This window comes from Parasteatoda tepidariorum, chromosome X2 (assembly GCF_043381705.1).
Source record: "Parasteatoda tepidariorum isolate YZ-2023 chromosome X2, CAS_Ptep_4.0, whole genome shotgun sequence".
In the NCBI taxonomy this organism is placed as follows: Eukaryota; Metazoa; Arthropoda; class Arachnida; order Araneae; family Theridiidae; genus Parasteatoda; species Parasteatoda tepidariorum.
This window is the reverse complement of record NC_092215.1, coordinates 39,840,694-39,858,251: the sequence shown is the minus strand read 5'-3', so window position 1 is coordinate 39,858,251 and position 17,558 is coordinate 39,840,694. Positions and strand designations below refer to the sequence as shown.

Below are 17,558 nucleotides of genomic sequence, written 5' to 3'. Positions count from 1 at the left end.
TTTTCTCTCTATATAAAACTTCTACCCACCTTAGCACAAAATAATGCCCAATCATAACGAATGAGACTTTTTAGATGTATTGTGGGCGTGCAAATGTGCCTTCTACATCGTACTTGAGATGGATGCTTTCGTGTTTCATACAATTCGATGAGCCAGCGGGGTTACTGAACCAAATGTCTTGGAAAGCCTTTCTATCAAATGACATAATAGAGAGAAGAGTTATTCAGGGAAAGTTTCCTTTTCCGAAGGAATTCCTCGTTTACAAAAGAAGAATGGGAATTATCTAAAGGGATTATCTTGGTGTAGTTGCAAATTAGCAACCAAAAGATTTGCTTAAAAGTCTTTTGTGTTTGCAAGACTAGACACAATAAATTGTGTCGAATTAAGAGAAAGTTTAAGAATTAAAATTGGTCGAAAAATATTGTTCAAACAGTTACACTGTAAAAATACCTGATCAATTAAAGTAAAAACTACTGGCACTCAGTGTGCCAGTACTTATTACCGTAAAGTTTTGCGGAACAAAACATCTATAATACCGTAATTGTTACAGTAATATTTACTGTAATAACACTTTCATTAAATAACTAAATATCATAAAATGAAATAAAATTTTAAAACATACACGTAGCACAGTGAGAATATTAAGACTGATTTGAAGTAGGTTTAACAGAACAGAAGCTAATTGAAATTATGCATCATAAATTTATTGAAAACAGTTCACAGATATTTAAATGTTAAATGTATCAAAGTTTAAATATATATAACCATTTTCCAAAACTAAACCTTACATATTTTAAAGGCAAACTTATGTTTCTGTATATTTTTAGTAGCGTGGAAGGCAACAACAAACTCACACCAGCTCGTATTGAATTGTAAGCAATTTACCAACAACGCCAAAATTGTTGCTTACGAAAGTGAATATAATTCACAAATTAGTGTTAATGCGAGTTAGCTAGAAGTAAACTTTTTCCGTTCTAAGTGCTTAGATTTATTCACACCCTTTAAACTTTAAAAGAAGCCTCAATTTCAAGTTTACCTGAAATATAAAGTGTTCCAATTTTTCCCAAATTAGGAGAGATATACTACAGTTTTTACAGTGTATTGCAGAACCTTTAAGCTCTCTAAAGATCTTGCTTATATCTTACGTACGTAAATGTACAAAATGCTACATAAAATGCAAAATTTCTGTAATGAATCCTCGATTATTTCAGTACTGCAAAACTCCACACAAAATTAGGTGGTCGGGGAGTGTGGTACTGAAACCAGTTGATTACTAACATCATTTGGTGTTAAACAAAACTTTTAGTGGATTAGTGCGTGAATAGACCATTACTATCCTCGAATTATAAGTGTGAATGAATATTTGACTATCGCCAATAGAGTAGTAGTATAAGTCCATTACGGCCTGAACAAACAAATCAATTAGTGCTTACTAATTTCAGTTAAAGTGTCTTTATCAAAACCCTGAAATTTAAATTTTGATATCATATTTTATTTTCCTATTATAAAGACTTATATATCTTTTATTTTATAGGACTATTTAGTGTGGAAATTCAGAAGACGTTAGTCCTTCAAATTTTTATACCGGTTGGATTTGGAGCTTCGATATTAGCTGACGACACAAAACCTATTTTCTTTGGTAAGCATTTTCTCGTGCTTTTATAAACATATAACTGCAAACACTACTTTTACTTACTTTCAATCACTTTTACTAACGGTTGACATCAGAATCACAATTAGCAACAATATTTTTTAATTTAAATGGTAAATAATTTCAACGTTATATGAATAAAATCACCTGCGACCAAAATTGCATTAAAATTCTAGTTCATTAAAAAAGTTAACCTAATTCAAAATCTCCAAAAATAGTGCATCTTGCATCGTTACCAACATATTGAAAGCAAAGGTATTTAGTAAAAAAAAATATAAAAATAACCTTCATGAAGCATGATGAATTATTTGATAATAAAAGTAGAATATAAAGACAAATTATTTTTATGATTCTCATCATTATAAAAAAATTCTTTCGATATCTAATTTTAGTGTGTCAAAATTACACACTAAGAAAACAGTATGATCAAAACTACAAGAATACGTTAAAATTAATGCGCTCTAGGGGAACACCAAAAAGCACTGTAATTTTTACCGAAACGCTTTGATAATAATGTTGGTAAAATTAGCAATAAAATATCATTTTATAATATATAATAAAATTTGGTAAATGTGGAAAAAAAATTGGCAATATCACCATGAGCATGACATTTAATTGGCCAAATTTACTTTTCATTTTTGTATTTTTTACAAAATTTGTGGTAATAAGAACTATAATTTTGAAAACCATAATTTCTGGTAAACCGTTACCATATGAATGAAAAAAGTATCTTACGAATGGTTTAAATACCGTATAATGTTTTTGTTCCATTAACAATAATTGTGAGTTTTTTGCTGAAAATGTCATGACCATAGAATACGGTAAATTTACAAGAATTTCTTTCTTCGTTCAAGATAATTGGAAAATAAAGCTTTTCACTACATTTTATCAGAAGACTGTATAACAAATTAAATTCTTTACTGTTCATGATATTATACAGATATTTGAAAGAGTATCATAAACATCTCTTATCCTTAAACCAAAACCATGAACAAGACCATTTTCAAAGAACGTGTAAATAACTATTTTTAAATTCTTGTACAAAATATTAGTTTATTTTTAAAAAAGGCATATCAGAAACTAAAATATAAAACATAAAATAAAAACTTTCTTCCTTTAAAGCTAAAAGCAGGAGCGATAATTAATTATCAGTCACAATTGCTACTATTTTTTGGAATTCTTTTTTGAATTAATTATTTAGAGACACATAAAAAACTTTTCTCGAAAATTGGTTGTCTATTTACCCCAGAGACTATATTTGATATTTGAAAAATATTAAAAATTATCCTTTCAAAGTTAATCTTACCATTTTACCAATTATTATTTCTATTTCAATTACTCAAATGAAAAGACTTTATTTATCATAAATATCTAGCAGTTATTTTTTACAGTAACCAGGAATTTTTAACTACTTGTTAATTGAAAGAAAAACAGTGCATTCTTCTTTTATTGTTACATTTAATTCAATGTATTTTTATTTTTGAGTTTTAATACTAATTATCACTATTACTTAAAAGCTCAAAAAAATTTTGCATTTATGTGTTTTGCTATATGTTTATGGATTAAAAGCTTAGCTAATGGGAAAAATAAATTTCCATATTTCTTTAGAAATAATTTTTTCTTCATATATAAAGTAATGTTTATCAGGTTATTCAGTTAGTGAAATGAAAAACTAGCATTAGAAACATATATATAATATTCCATTATCTAGCAACGTTATTTCTCTTGGGAGAAACGTAACAAATTTTTAATTAATAAGTATTCAAAATTAATTTTTAATTGTTAAATAACATGACAAGTAAGCAAATAAATACAAGAAAACACGAAGAAAATTAAGAAAAACAATAAGTTTCATTTATTGCGCATAAGCTGCAAGTAAACAGAACTCATTAGATAAGTTCAAAATGAAGATAAAACAAAGAAAAAGTATAGACATATGAAAAAAGGGGGAATATAATAAGTAAAAAAATAACAAAATACAGTTTTAAAAAAAAAAGGATGAAATTTTATTTAAAAAAACCGAAAAAAAAAGATATTATCTTTTTATCAGCCCACACGATTATTTCCGCAAAAAAGAGTGCTTTCCGATATTGTATCAATAAAGCCGTAGCAAAATATATTAATACAATAGTGTGAGGAGCACTGACAATTTTTTTTTACAAAAATTACAGCAAATAAAATGGAACACACACACACACATATATATATATGGTATCGGTATACCGGAAATTCTGGTTTTCAAAATTATTGTTCTTATTACCAGACATTTAGTAAAGAATACAAGACTGAACTGTTTATTTAACTGAATAAATGGCTTTTATGTACTGCTCTAAAGTATCATGATAAAATAACAAAATCTTGCATCTGTTGCCGAATTTTGTCACAGATTATGAAACCATACTTTATTGTTAATTTTACCAAAATTATTAAAGGTTAAAGGTAAAGGCTTACGTAAAAATTTCCGACCTTTTTCGTCCTTCCATGGAACCGGAAACATGATAAATTTTACCATATTCAGATCATTTTAACCAAACTTTTTTCTCAATGTACAAATGCAAACTGAATATTTGTTGGACTTTTAAATAATAATATGATTCTTGTTGTTCCATCTCTGATAATCTCTGTCCCAAATTTTAATTATTTCAAATTAATGAAAATTTATACTTCTATAAAAATCGTTTTTTTCAAATTCATCTCTAATAATATTAAGTATAGAAATGAGAACATCTAAATTATAAAAATATAGTATAAGAATATGAAGTATAAAAATATTAAAACAACCATAACACTCATATTTAAAATTTGTGTAAACAATTTTAGCTCTATTCATTGCAAGATAATAAATATATGAATAAATTAATAAAGTAAATCTAAAACAAAACTTAATTTAAAACTAAAATTATGTATCTCGTCGATCGGATTAATGAAATGGAATGATGAAATGAAATTATGAATGAAATGTATATGAATGTTTTAATGAAATATGAAATGAATGTTTTAATGAAATGAAATTATATTCAACAAAGTACATCTAATTTAAACGAATTTGATTCAATGACTATAAATTTTATTTTGCAGTTAAATTATATCTATAATAATCGCAATTAAAAATCAAAGTTTTTAAAAAAACTGACAAAATGCTTTGGCACCATACAATAATACTTTCCATTTGTCTAACTTAAACACATTTTTTTATTTAAAATTCTGTTAACCATTTTAAATGAAAATTTAAATGCGTTAAGGAGCTTTCAAATGCTGATTCTCAAAAAATCAGTTGTTTACAAAAATAGCGAAGGTAACAATAAAACAAAGCTGAGTGACAAGTTATTTCTAAACTTCCAACTCAATGTTATTTTCGCTGCACTAGCACTTTTCTCATTTCCTTCTATTAAGCTTTGAATTTTCAAAAAGCCAGAAACATTTCTTATTCCTATTTTTTTCTTTTTACTTTTTCTTTTTACATTTTCTTTATAACTTTTAAAATGTCATTTTCCAAACATGACTTTCAAAAATTTTGACAGAATTATATTCCTAAGATTCCTATTTTGCATTTACTATTTGTACTACAACTTATGCTGAGTCCCGTTTGAAAAATCATATATGAGATGTAATTTGAATTTAAAGTAGTATTACTTTAATGTGAAAGATAAAGTTAGTTATGAATTATTTATACAATAAGTTTAAGTGTAAATGTTTAACAAAATAAACTATTTTCTTCGTGTGCCAAAATATTTATTTGAGATTTATTTGATTTGAAAATTAGCCATCAAAAGTTAGGTTTTTTTCTCTCTCATCATGCACTGTTAGACATTTCTTGGAGAAAATAGTTAAATAACAATTTATTGCATTGTTATTTTATCATATTCCGACAAAACAGGCAAATAACCATAAATAAGATGGTATTCAAACTTTTAACTGTGAGAAAACCTTTTACTAACTGGTTTCACCTAATAAGGTTAAAGAACCAGATTTTTATCGCACCAATTAGCCCATCTAATGAAGCCACAAATATATATATATATATATATATATATATATTAACATTTTGTATTGTGTACCTTAGCTCCTTTGTCTGAAATTTCATTCCTAATTTTCTGCAAATAGAAAGTCACATTCTTTTACTTTTCTCTCAAATCATTTGTTTGCGAGGGAAAAAATATACATTAGCAAAAAAATCGATCATCATAATAGCTATATTCTAAGAGCAAACAAAATCTCTTATTTTTTTCCTTAACATATCAAACAATTCCTTATGTAATTTAACGTTAAGTGCCTTTTCACCTAGCAAGTTAAAGTGGCTTTAACATCATTTAGCTCGTAAAAGTATTCAGCCCTCTGTAAAACTTATTGTTAAATTTTAAAAAAAAGTATTGCATTTTATTTAGAAAAATTTACTTAAAAGTAGGATTTGATTGTATATAGGAATTATTTTATATTTTAACATTTTAAAATTAAACTTTACGTACTACTTAATTAAAACATTTTGTTAATTTATAACATCAAATATGTTGCATTTTATTTTAAAACATAATTTAATAAGAGAATTTAGTTAATACTTGAATATATCAAATTAATTTTAACGTAATTTAACGTTTAGATGTACATAAATAAATCTTAACGTAACTTAAATTTTAGTTTAGTTTTTTGCTTGTTAAAATGCTTTTTAATGGTATCACAACTTGGTTCACCGAAATATTCAGCCCCCAATGAAATGCATTGCTTACTTAAAATTTTAAAATGTTTAAACTTATTTAAGAGATTTCACTTAGTAATAGTACCTATTCCATAATTTTATATTGATATTCATCTTTGAATAATAAAATAGTGTCAATAATTAGAAGGATTTAATTTAATTTGTATTAATTATTACTTCATTTAATTCCACGATTCTACGTTTCTTTAACTTAATTAATTTTACATTTCTAATTCGTATTTCATATTTCTAATTCGTATTTATTTCGTAAAAGCATATATCGTTATTTCAATTTCAATATTATTTTAATTTTCTTCGGAATCAAATATAATCATTCCAAACGTATTATTTATATTTTTAAATCCGATTTACTTGAGTATTTATGATAAATTTCTTTTGAAATTATAGAGCTGTTGAAAAAAAACTTTTCATGAAATTGTAGAGTTGCGGAAAATATTCTTATGATAAAATTATTGAGATGTTAATAGTCAACATTGGAATAATTATTAAAGTAATCTTCACTTAACGTAGTGAAAGAATATATCTAGATCCATAATAGAAAGAAGATACTAAGAATATATAAAGACTCTCACATGTGCATATCTACTCGAAGGTTAAGTAAGGCTCAAAAGCATATTTTTATTTTTATCAAAATCGGAGCATTTGTTTCATAAACTCAGAGAATTACATGCATGAAATTTCCTACCTTTTACCACTTAAACAGTACTGTTTTTTTTATGTCATATAAGGTTTCTTGTCTAAAAAGAATAATACTGATACTAAGTTGAGAAAAAAAGCAAAAACATTAGATTAAGTCATTCCCCACTTAAATTATGTCAATTAATAAATTATAAATAATAGCATCATTAATGTTAACCTTGGATATCATGAGCATCGGTTTGCACATCTCATGATCTACCTATATCACTAACTTAATATTTTAGACATTTTTTTCTAAAGCAGATACATTATCAGAAATGAGTAAACAAATGAAATAAAATACGTAGATACAGAAATATATACAGAGAAAAAATAATTTAGGCAAAAACAGCCAGAATATTGTAAAATTTACCATGTTTCTAGTTTTATGGGAACACCAAAAACCTCGGTAATTTTCATCAAAGTGCTTTGGTAATGATTTTGTAACATTAACAATAAAATATGACTTTATAATCTGTGATTAAGTTATTTAAATGTAGTAAAACTTCGCAATTTAGCCTAGATATCTTTGATCATATCATTAAAACCATTTATTCAGCTAAATTTACTTTTAAGTTTTGTATTTTTTTACTAAATGTGTGGCAATAAGAATAATTATTTTGGAAAGCTGGAATTTTCAATAAATCGTTACCATATGAAAGGAAAAATGACTAAATGAATGATTTAAATACCGCATATTTTGGTTTTATGAGCCAGAATGATATTGTAGTTTTTTATTACCAGAAATGTCGTTATCATGCAGTACGGTAATTTTACCAGAATTTTTTTCACCGCGCATGTTACCTTAGGGAGCAGAAGTTGTGGTTTAAACTGGAAACTATTCGCGAAACTTAGATTAAAAATGAATCTTATACTTTTTGGGAGTTGTTACTATTTCACAGTAAGCATTTTAATCTAAAATATAACGGAGTCATGGAACGAACTTTTTTTTTATTTTAGTATAAAAAATTAATGTAATGTTAAGTAAAAATATTTTGATGAAATTAAAATATGGTTTTATAGCCTGTGATTATATTTGGTGAATGTGGTAATTTTATTATGATATCTTAGAGTATGGCGCAAAAAACATTTATTACATTAAAATTTACTTTTCAGTTTTGTAGTTTTCCCTAAATGTATGCTAATAAAAACTATAATTTTGAAAACCGGAATTACCAGTAAACTGTTGATCAGAAAAAGTACCAAATGAATGGTATAAATATTAGATATTTGGTTTTTAATACCAGAATTATGGTTCATAAATAATCATATAAATAATCAGATTCATTTATAAATAATCAGATTCATTTATAAATAATCAGATTTCATAAATAAGCAGATTCCTTTAATGATCGGAATGTTTTCAAAATGCTCAATACTACCTTATATTAGTTTTTATGATTTATTTTTTCCCTGGAAATTATTTCCGTTCTGAAATATGCATAACATATTCAATAGCATTTAAAACTAAATTATTTTGTTATTCAATTCTTTTCTCAGTTAATGAAAACCATTAATATAGTGTGTAATATTTTATACCACAAACTTGAATTGAGTGTAGAATAAAATTTATTATTAGAGATTCCCTATACATTTGCAGAGATGCCAACTTCTCTGAACACGCCAAAAAAATTTAAAAAACGGTAAATAACTACAAACTAAAATTTGCAAATATTTGACTAATGTTGCTTACTTTTTAGACAGTTTAGCATGAATTAACTATAACAAAGTAGCGAATTATATAAGGCTTTGAATTATTTAGAGCAGCGGTTCTTAACCTATGTGTCGCTACCCAAAATTGGGTCGCGAAGCATATTTCTTGGGTCGCGCTGAGTCGAACCAAAAACGTTAGTTAATACACCAAATAATAAGTAATACCAACACCTCCTAGAAGAAGTCATTGTGACTTACTCAGCGTAATTTTGACTTTTTTTGGGGTCGCGACATGAACATATTTCTCAAATTTGGGTCGCTGCTTAAAAAGGTTAAGAACCACTGATTTAGAGGTAGTGGTGGATTAAAACCTAATAAATTGTATTTATTAAACCAAGAATTAGAATTAATAAATTACCACTCGAAAATATTTATTTGCTGTCCAGAGTAAGTAGGCATCTCTGCATTTGAATAACAAATTAGCATAGAATTTGAAAAAGAAGCATAGAATTTGTTTTTATTTTTAAAATTATGTGGCGCTCCAGAGCAAAGATTTATCCTAATTTTTTATATAAATATGCGTCATCAAATTATAAATTTGAGAAATGGCCCGGAGGGTGTTGCTGCAGGACTAAGTTCTACAGGACACCTCCGTCCACCAAAAAAAATCAAAAATGCGAGTGTCCTGTATATGTTAAAATAGTTTTAAATGTTATTTGTTAAAAAGTTACATGTTAAAAAGTTAAGGAATCCATATATTTGCTATTGATTGATTAAATTTATTGCCAAGGCTCTTTTTTCTTCTCCTTACGTAATCAATTACATTGGCGGAAAAGAAAGTGTGAGAATGGTAGAGAATTTTAATGAAATAAAAACATCAGCTACCATATAACGGTTTTCGAATTCTACGCTATTGTGTAGGTCAGAGGAATCTCAAAATAGATTTTATTCTTCACCCAATTCAAGGTTAAGGTATAAAAAAGTTACAGATTATATTAATGATTTTTATTAACAGAGAAAAAGGTAACATAAGATACTAGTTTAGTTTTTTAAATTATAGGAAATATGTTATGCATATTTCAGCCTGCCAATGAATCATATTAAATAGCAGCGAAATAACATTTATATTTGTTTCAAATACAAATGTTTAATTTAATAAGTTCATACTTATTCCTTTTCTTTTAATCATAAAATAGGACAGTATCCATTGCACGAGGAATTGAAAATTAGAGATTATCACATTTATTAGATTAATCAGCATGAAGTTGGATTTTAACTGGATACCAATATTCCAAACAGAGCATAATTTAGCATTATTACATCAAACTCCAACTCTTCACATAATAACTTTAATGAAGAGAAGTCTGTAAGCTTTTCATGACGATCCATAATCCGTTAAAATATATCGTAGTTTAGATCTGAAACCGAATGTTCACGGAAATATGTCGCCCTTCTTGTCAAAGGTACCGCAATTGCGTGATATCTGTGGTGCTGGTTAAATTGATTTCTGCTTAGCAAATTCAGCACGCGATCTAGTTTGGTATCTTAAGATGGATTTTGAAGTGAAGTGATTTAAATTTTTGTTTCTTAAAGAAAGTTGAGTTTTGTGAAAGGCAAAAAAAAAGATAAAGACAGATTGGAGTATAAGTTAGTTGAATTAAATTTTAGATAAAATTGTTTTTTTTAAAGCAAATAAAAGTCTTAAAATTTGACTAAAAATGAGAGTGATATAGTATATAAAGTAATAAATCAGATGGAATCAATTAAACTAGTTAGCATTTATGATATCCTATCAATGACTTAGTACTGATTCAATTATATTACTTTTATTTTATATTTAATTAGTGCTAGGCCTAAAGCTTTTGTTAAAATTTGAATCCTAAATGAAATGAAGGCAATGATTCTTTTAATTAGACAATATGTTCACTTGAAGCATTTTCAAGGAAACAGTTAAGTATAAAAAGAAAAACTTCATGAATTTCAACCAACACTTTTTGAAATTTTTATATCTGGAAAATATTAAACAGAAAACTATTAAAATGTATACCTTTATAATTAAGTCTTTTCATAAAAAGGGATATTATAACCAACTCTCTTTTCGTTAAGTTCAAACTCAGTTATATTTCCTCAAACCATGATCAAATTCAAAAGGCTATAAGTAGAATGACTTTTTCTCAACGGCTAATTAACTATAAGTTAATTAAACAAGAGAACAAAGAATATGAAAAAAAACATAAATGTTTCGCTTCTAACTTGGACAACTCTGATTAGTCTACATTCTAACTTTTCTTAACACAACTTTCTTAAGAATCTTTACTTAGTAATAATAACAGCGAAAATCGATCTCATATCGCTGGAATCAGTTGATTTTTGTGCCTAACCTCCAGGGCATGAATGCATTGTTCTCAATCTAGAAACCAAATAGTTCTTCGAAAACTTCCTATCTGTTTTATTCAAGGCTTTATTTCAAGTTGTAAGAATCTGCTTTTATATTACTTCAGCAAAGGTATTACATTCCGCTTTACAGAAGGATTTTTTTCTTTGTACGTAAACAATCGTCATATATTTAGATCAATGTTAGAATAGTATATTAAAGTTGTAGCAATTTTTGGCATTTTTAAAAATATTAAAATGAATATTTTTGGGGGTATTTACCAAATTTTATGTATTACAAAGCCATATTTTATTGTTAATTTTACCAAAATCAGTATCAAAGGTAAAAATCATAGAGATTTTTTGGATTACCTTAGAGACAGAAACACGATAAATTTAACCATATTCTGATTGTTTTGATCTTGTTTTTGTTGTCAGTATGAATTAGGCTTTACAACAGGGAACTTTTTTTTCACTTTGTATGTACAGTATATTTATATCAATGCTATGACAGTATATTAAAAGTAAAGTGTTTTTTTTTACATTTTCATAAACTTTAAAATGAGTATTTTTTACATTCTTATAACTAAATGGTTTAATTAGTTTCTACAAAAGAAATGTGAAAGAAGAAGGAACAAGAATTAATAGTTGTTCTTAGCATAGTTGTGAATTAAAGTTTACGCTGTTCAAAACAAAATATTAATTTTATTCAAAATTCGCTCCTTACCTCCAGGGTAATGACTACATTAATCTCAAACGAGAACTTAAATAGTTCCTGGAAACTTTCTATCTGTTTAATTCAAGACTTTATTTCAAGTTGTAAGAATATCATTTATATAACTTTAAAAAAAGTTCGATCCTGTTTCGCAAAAGGAGACTTCATTTTTTATTTATGAATAAACAGTCCTTATACATTTATATTCATGTGAAAAGAATATATAAAAGTTACAAAAATCTTTGTCATTTTGAAACTAAAGTTTTAAAGTACTTGTTGTTTTTTATGTGATTATAGTAAACTGCAAATATGCGACAAAATTGAATAACTAAGGATATCTGCATAATGTATTTACTATAAAATCCAGTTTTTATAACACCATATATTAAGTATTTGTTAAAATTTTATAACTATATTTGTATCCATATTAGAATAGTACAATGTTGTTACTCAATATAGTGTTGTTATTTATTTCCGAAGAACAGATTGAAAATGGGTGATTGTTATTTCAAGCTAAATTTTATTAAATTTTAAAAATTTAGAAGAATAAAGATGTATGCACATTATTAAACGTGGTATTTTTAGAGAGAATTCAGTGTCTGCCGTTAAAAAAAATTTTAGTATGTAAAATGTTTTAATTATCAAATTATGTTTTCAAAAATAGAAATGTTTCTTGAAAACGTAATATTTTATGGGTAATGCAATATTTGATATAAAACCAGAAAATACCTCTCCAAAGCCAGAGTGATGCATCTTGTGGTTTTCGATCACATTTGAAGATATATTATTATTTTTCTCGTAAATAACAATACTGGAATATAAATAAATTATTTTTTGAAGCTTTAAAAGAAATTAAACGAACTCCTAAAGAAAAAGTAATCTTACATTGAGAAAAAAATATGGTCAAAACTATCAAAATAGGATAAAATTTATCATATTTCTGGCTCTATGGAAACACCATAACGCATGGTAATTTTTGCCAAAAAGATTTGGCTATTTTTTGGTAATATTAACTTAAAAATAAGGGTTTTTTAACTATGGTGTTGGGTAGTAAATGTGGTAAAATTGATGATTTTAGCATCATACCTTAGAGCATAGCATAGAAACTAATTATTTCGTTAAATTTCCTTTTTAGTTAAGTATTTTTTGCTAAATGTGTGAAAAAAGAGCTATAATTTTGAGAACAAGAATTTCCAGTAAACCGTCATCATACGAACTTAAAAAATTACCAAATGAATAGTTTATATACCTTATAGTTCGGTTTTATTAACGTAACTATGTTTTTTTTTCAGAAATGCCATTCATACAATTACAGTAATTTTACCAGAATTTTTTCTCCTTTGATGATTCAGATTAATAATCAATTTTCTTACTAATAACTGCAAAAAAGTTATTTATTTTCTTTTTTCTTTGAAAAAAAAATCTAAGCTGGAAAAATGATAGATGCTTATTTAGCAAAATACAATGAAATACTGGAAGAAGTATTAATAGTGTCCTTTTACTTAGTCATTACTCTCTTTATCTCTCTAATGACAAAAGAAAGATCCATAATCATACCAATATGAAATCTCACCACGAGGCATTTCATTGTGCCTGTATTTACGCCATCAAAAATCTTTCACTAAAAACAGGGACATTACATGCTTATTACGATGGATAATAAGTGATTACTTGCGTCATTTTAAGAGCAAAATGTTTTCTGGTAAGAATCAAAAATTGTACGTCACTATAAAAACATGTAATAACACTTTTCTTCCCAAGATAAGTCTGTTCACGTAGCCTACGTGATAAATGAATCACAAATTTTCCCTTTTCAACAGAAAAAAGTATTCAGGCTTGATTCAGTTTCTGAAGAATCAAAATTTCTCAATATGTAGAAAACCAACTTATGACAATGCTTGTAAAACATGAAAATATTTAAAAAATTTCGTCATTTTTAATATTAAAATTTACTTTATTAAATTATGCTTTATTTTGCTTTATACTGTTTTTCTGTGCTCTGCTTGGATTGTATTACTGATTTTTGTACCAAAAATCATTTAATGAAGGTTTTAATAATGTGAAGAACAGAATCACTTTCCACCCTAAGCAAAATATTCAGCCTTGATTTAGTTTCTGAAGAATCCAAAATTTTCAATGCATAGAAAATCAACTTATGACAATAAGAATAACAATATTAGTAGATCATGAAGATAGTATCGCAAAAATTTCGGCATTTTTAGTATTAATATATACCTATTAAAATTTATTATATTTCATTTCATTTTATTTAATCTTATTTTATTTTGTATTATTTTTTTATTTCATACTGCTTTTCAGTGTTCCGTTTGGATTGTATTACTAATTTTTATACAAAAAATAATTTAAACAATATCGAAAATAATTTTTTTTATTTAGTTACTGTACTGTCATAATAGATACTATTAAAACCAACATATATGTCGAAATTAATTCATCACAAAATGGCTTGATATTTGGTAAAACATTTATTATTTTTTACAAATATATATTATTTTCTTCAATGCAATTGTTTTAATCCAGGCAAGTCCAACAGCTTAACTTCCAAAAGTACAATAACTAATCAGCTATAAAAAATTTTAATAAAAGAAGTCTTATAACTAAAACGAAACATAGAAATAAATAAAGATATTTTTTTCTTTTATTACAGCAATTTTTAAAGGTTTAACAAATAAATGCATAATCATAAGGTTTTGGCCTTTTCATATTAAAATAATATGAATATTTTAGAATCACTCCCTTAAAGCTATAAAATAGTTAGGTTAGTCAAACCATATTAGTAACACTAGTATCGGAGCACTAAATTAAATGAAGCTTGAATCGTTGTCTGGAAAAATGAAGTACTTACGCCCAAACAGACTGCAACGAGCTTTTAAGAAGAAACGTTTTCTCTAAAAGTTGCATGTTGTAATTTCCCCAGTGTAAATTTTAAAACAGAGAACTCGCAGATACCAAGTCATAAGAAAGCTTGCTTGCTTCAGCGCTGAATCTTAAAAATAAACATTTTGCTTAAAATAAGAATACCAAGGGAAATATGAAGAATACTTTTTGATGCATTATAATTTTATTTTCTGTTGTTGGCATCTTATTATTATTAATCTATGAGTGAAGTCTCAAAATACATCTGCACTTAGGATTTGATGAACTTTTTCTTAATTCTTGCTTCTACACTGATAAAAATGTCGATAAAATTTACAGTAGAGAGTACCAGTAACTTTTACCGTAAAATCCATTTTTATTGGAACATGTTACAACTTAAAAATCTGATATACCGTAGTTTATATAGTAATGATTATCGTGAAATCACTATAATTACATAAATATTACTGTAAAAAATGAGGAATAAAATTTAACAGTTAAACTGGATTCTACAGTAAAATGGATTTTACGAATACTGTGCTCAGGGTACTAGTACTTTTTACTGTAAGTTGATCCGGAATATTTTACAATATAGCTTTATTAGCAATCCCTACATCGATTCACTTTAAAGTGAATTTTATCGATTGGTTAGTTAAAAATTTCGAATACAATATTATTCCAATTGCATTGAATCACTTCCCTTGGATGATTTCGGCCTGTAATATTTATGTATGCAATGCACTAGTCTAAACGAACCACGTATGTTGCGTATAATATGATTTAGTACGAGAAAACTTATCTCCAACATTTTCATTTTTTGGTGAACATACCAAAAAAAGTATTTATAACTATTGTATGGTAAGCATTTAATAAAAAAATGAATGAAAACCGCTTTGCAAGATTATGAATTTTAAATGATTAAATAAATATTAAATAATTATATAATTATTAACAAATTATTATTAAATAGTTATATAAATAATATTATGCACACTAATTAAAAACATATTACTGTAAAAATCGCTGCAAAATATTACGGTAGAAAGGGATTTTATGATAGTACGGATTTTACTGAAAATTCACCCAAAGTTATATGAGGCTTTGTGAGGACACCAAAAAACTTTCTAATTATTAACGACCGAAGTACTTTGATGATAAATTAGGAAAAATTAAAATTAAAGTAAGTTATATGTGATAAAATTTGGTAAGTGCACCACAAATCACATTATTTTTTATTAACGCAACTTTTGGTAATGGCTTTAGGTAAAATTAAGAATGAAATATTGTTTTATAATATGTGATAAAAATTGGTAAGTGTGGTAAAATTTAATAATTTTATCCTTATAACGTAGAGCATGGCATGAAATCAATTTATTCATTTAAAGTTAATTTTAAGCTTTGTATTTTGTGCCAATTGTTTAGTAATAACTATATTTTTAATAACTATATTTTTAATAACTATAGTTTTAAAAACTAGAATTTCCGAAAAACCGTAGCCTTATAAATGGAAGAACTACCAAATGAGTGTCTTAAATACAATATTTTTTTGGTTTTATTAAACATAATTAATGTTTTCATAATCGGGAATGTCATTATCATATAGTACGGTAATTTTACCAGAATATTTTTCTTCGTGTGGAATATAATGCATTGTTTGTTTTTTAATAATTGTGAGTTTGTATTTTAATCTTTGTGAGTTTGTATTTTAATCTTTGTGAATTTTCTATAATATATTGAATTTGATGATCACTATGATAAGTACGAAAAGTGGTGCTAAAAGCCAATAAGCAGGAAGGTCACAGTTTTTATAAATTTGAAAATTTAACATTTGAAGATTATCCCCGATTACACACTGAAAGAACATGGTCAAAACTCTCAAAATGTGGTAAAATTTGCTGTGTTTCTAGATCTGTGGGGACATCGAAAAGCACGGTAAATTTTACTAAAGCAAGTTGGTTATGATTTTGGCAAAATTTACAATAAAATATGGTTTTATAATAAGAGATAAAATTTAGTAAATGCGGTAAAATTTTATAATGGTACCTTAGAACATGGCATAAAAACCATTTATTCGGTACAATGTACTTTTCAGTTATGGATAATTTACTAAATGTTTAGAAATAAGAAGTATAATTTTGAAAACTTGAATTTCAGGTATACCATTTCCATAAGAACATAGAAATTAATAAATTAGTGGTAAAAATACTGTATGTTTCGAATTTCAATACCAGAATTATACTTTGTTTTTCACCAGAAATGTCATTACCATACACTACAGTAACTTTACTAGAATCGTAGAGAATTGTATAGAACATTGATATGGTTTCATTCAAAACATTAATTACTTCTTGGAAAAAGTAGACATTTAGGACAATTAACTAAATAATCCCAAGAAACTGAAGCTGTAAACTATATCCATGTGGTAAAAATTTTATACTGGTACCTTAGAACATGGCATAAAAAAACATTTATTCGGTATAATGTACTTTTCAGTTATGTATAATTTACTAAATGTTTAGAAATAAGAAGTATAATTTTGAAAACTTGAATTTCAGGTATACCGTTTCCATAAGAACATAGAAATTAATAAATTAATGGTGAAAATACTGTATGTTTCGAATTTCAATACCAGAATTATACTTTGTTTTTTACCAGAAATGTCGGTACCATGCACTATAGTAATTTTACTAGAATCGTAGAGAATCGTATAGAACATTGATATAGTTTCATTCAAAACATTAATTACATCTTGGAAAAAGTAGACATTTAGGACAATTAATTAAATAATTCCAAGAAACTGTAAACTATATCCACTTCAAAAATATAAAATTGGAAATAACAGTCGGTGTGTTTCAACAGCTCAAAAATAAGAAAAAAAATGGTTGCATACTTTTGAG

General features: G+C 26.3%; 1 protein-coding gene across 2 annotated transcripts in view; it reads left to right on the top strand.

The window, feature by feature from the left end:
• The window catches only part of LOC122269323 (muscarinic Acetylcholine Receptor, A-type), a 219,859-nt gene that overhangs the window by 152,316 nt on the left and 49,985 nt on the right, over positions 1-17,558 (top strand). For both annotated transcript variants that reach the window (XM_071188208.1, XM_071188207.1), the window contains one exon: positions 1,535-1,639. The gene's annotated coding sequence lies outside the window, so the exon portion shown is untranslated. The remainder of the gene's footprint in view (positions 1-1,534; positions 1,640-17,558) is intronic.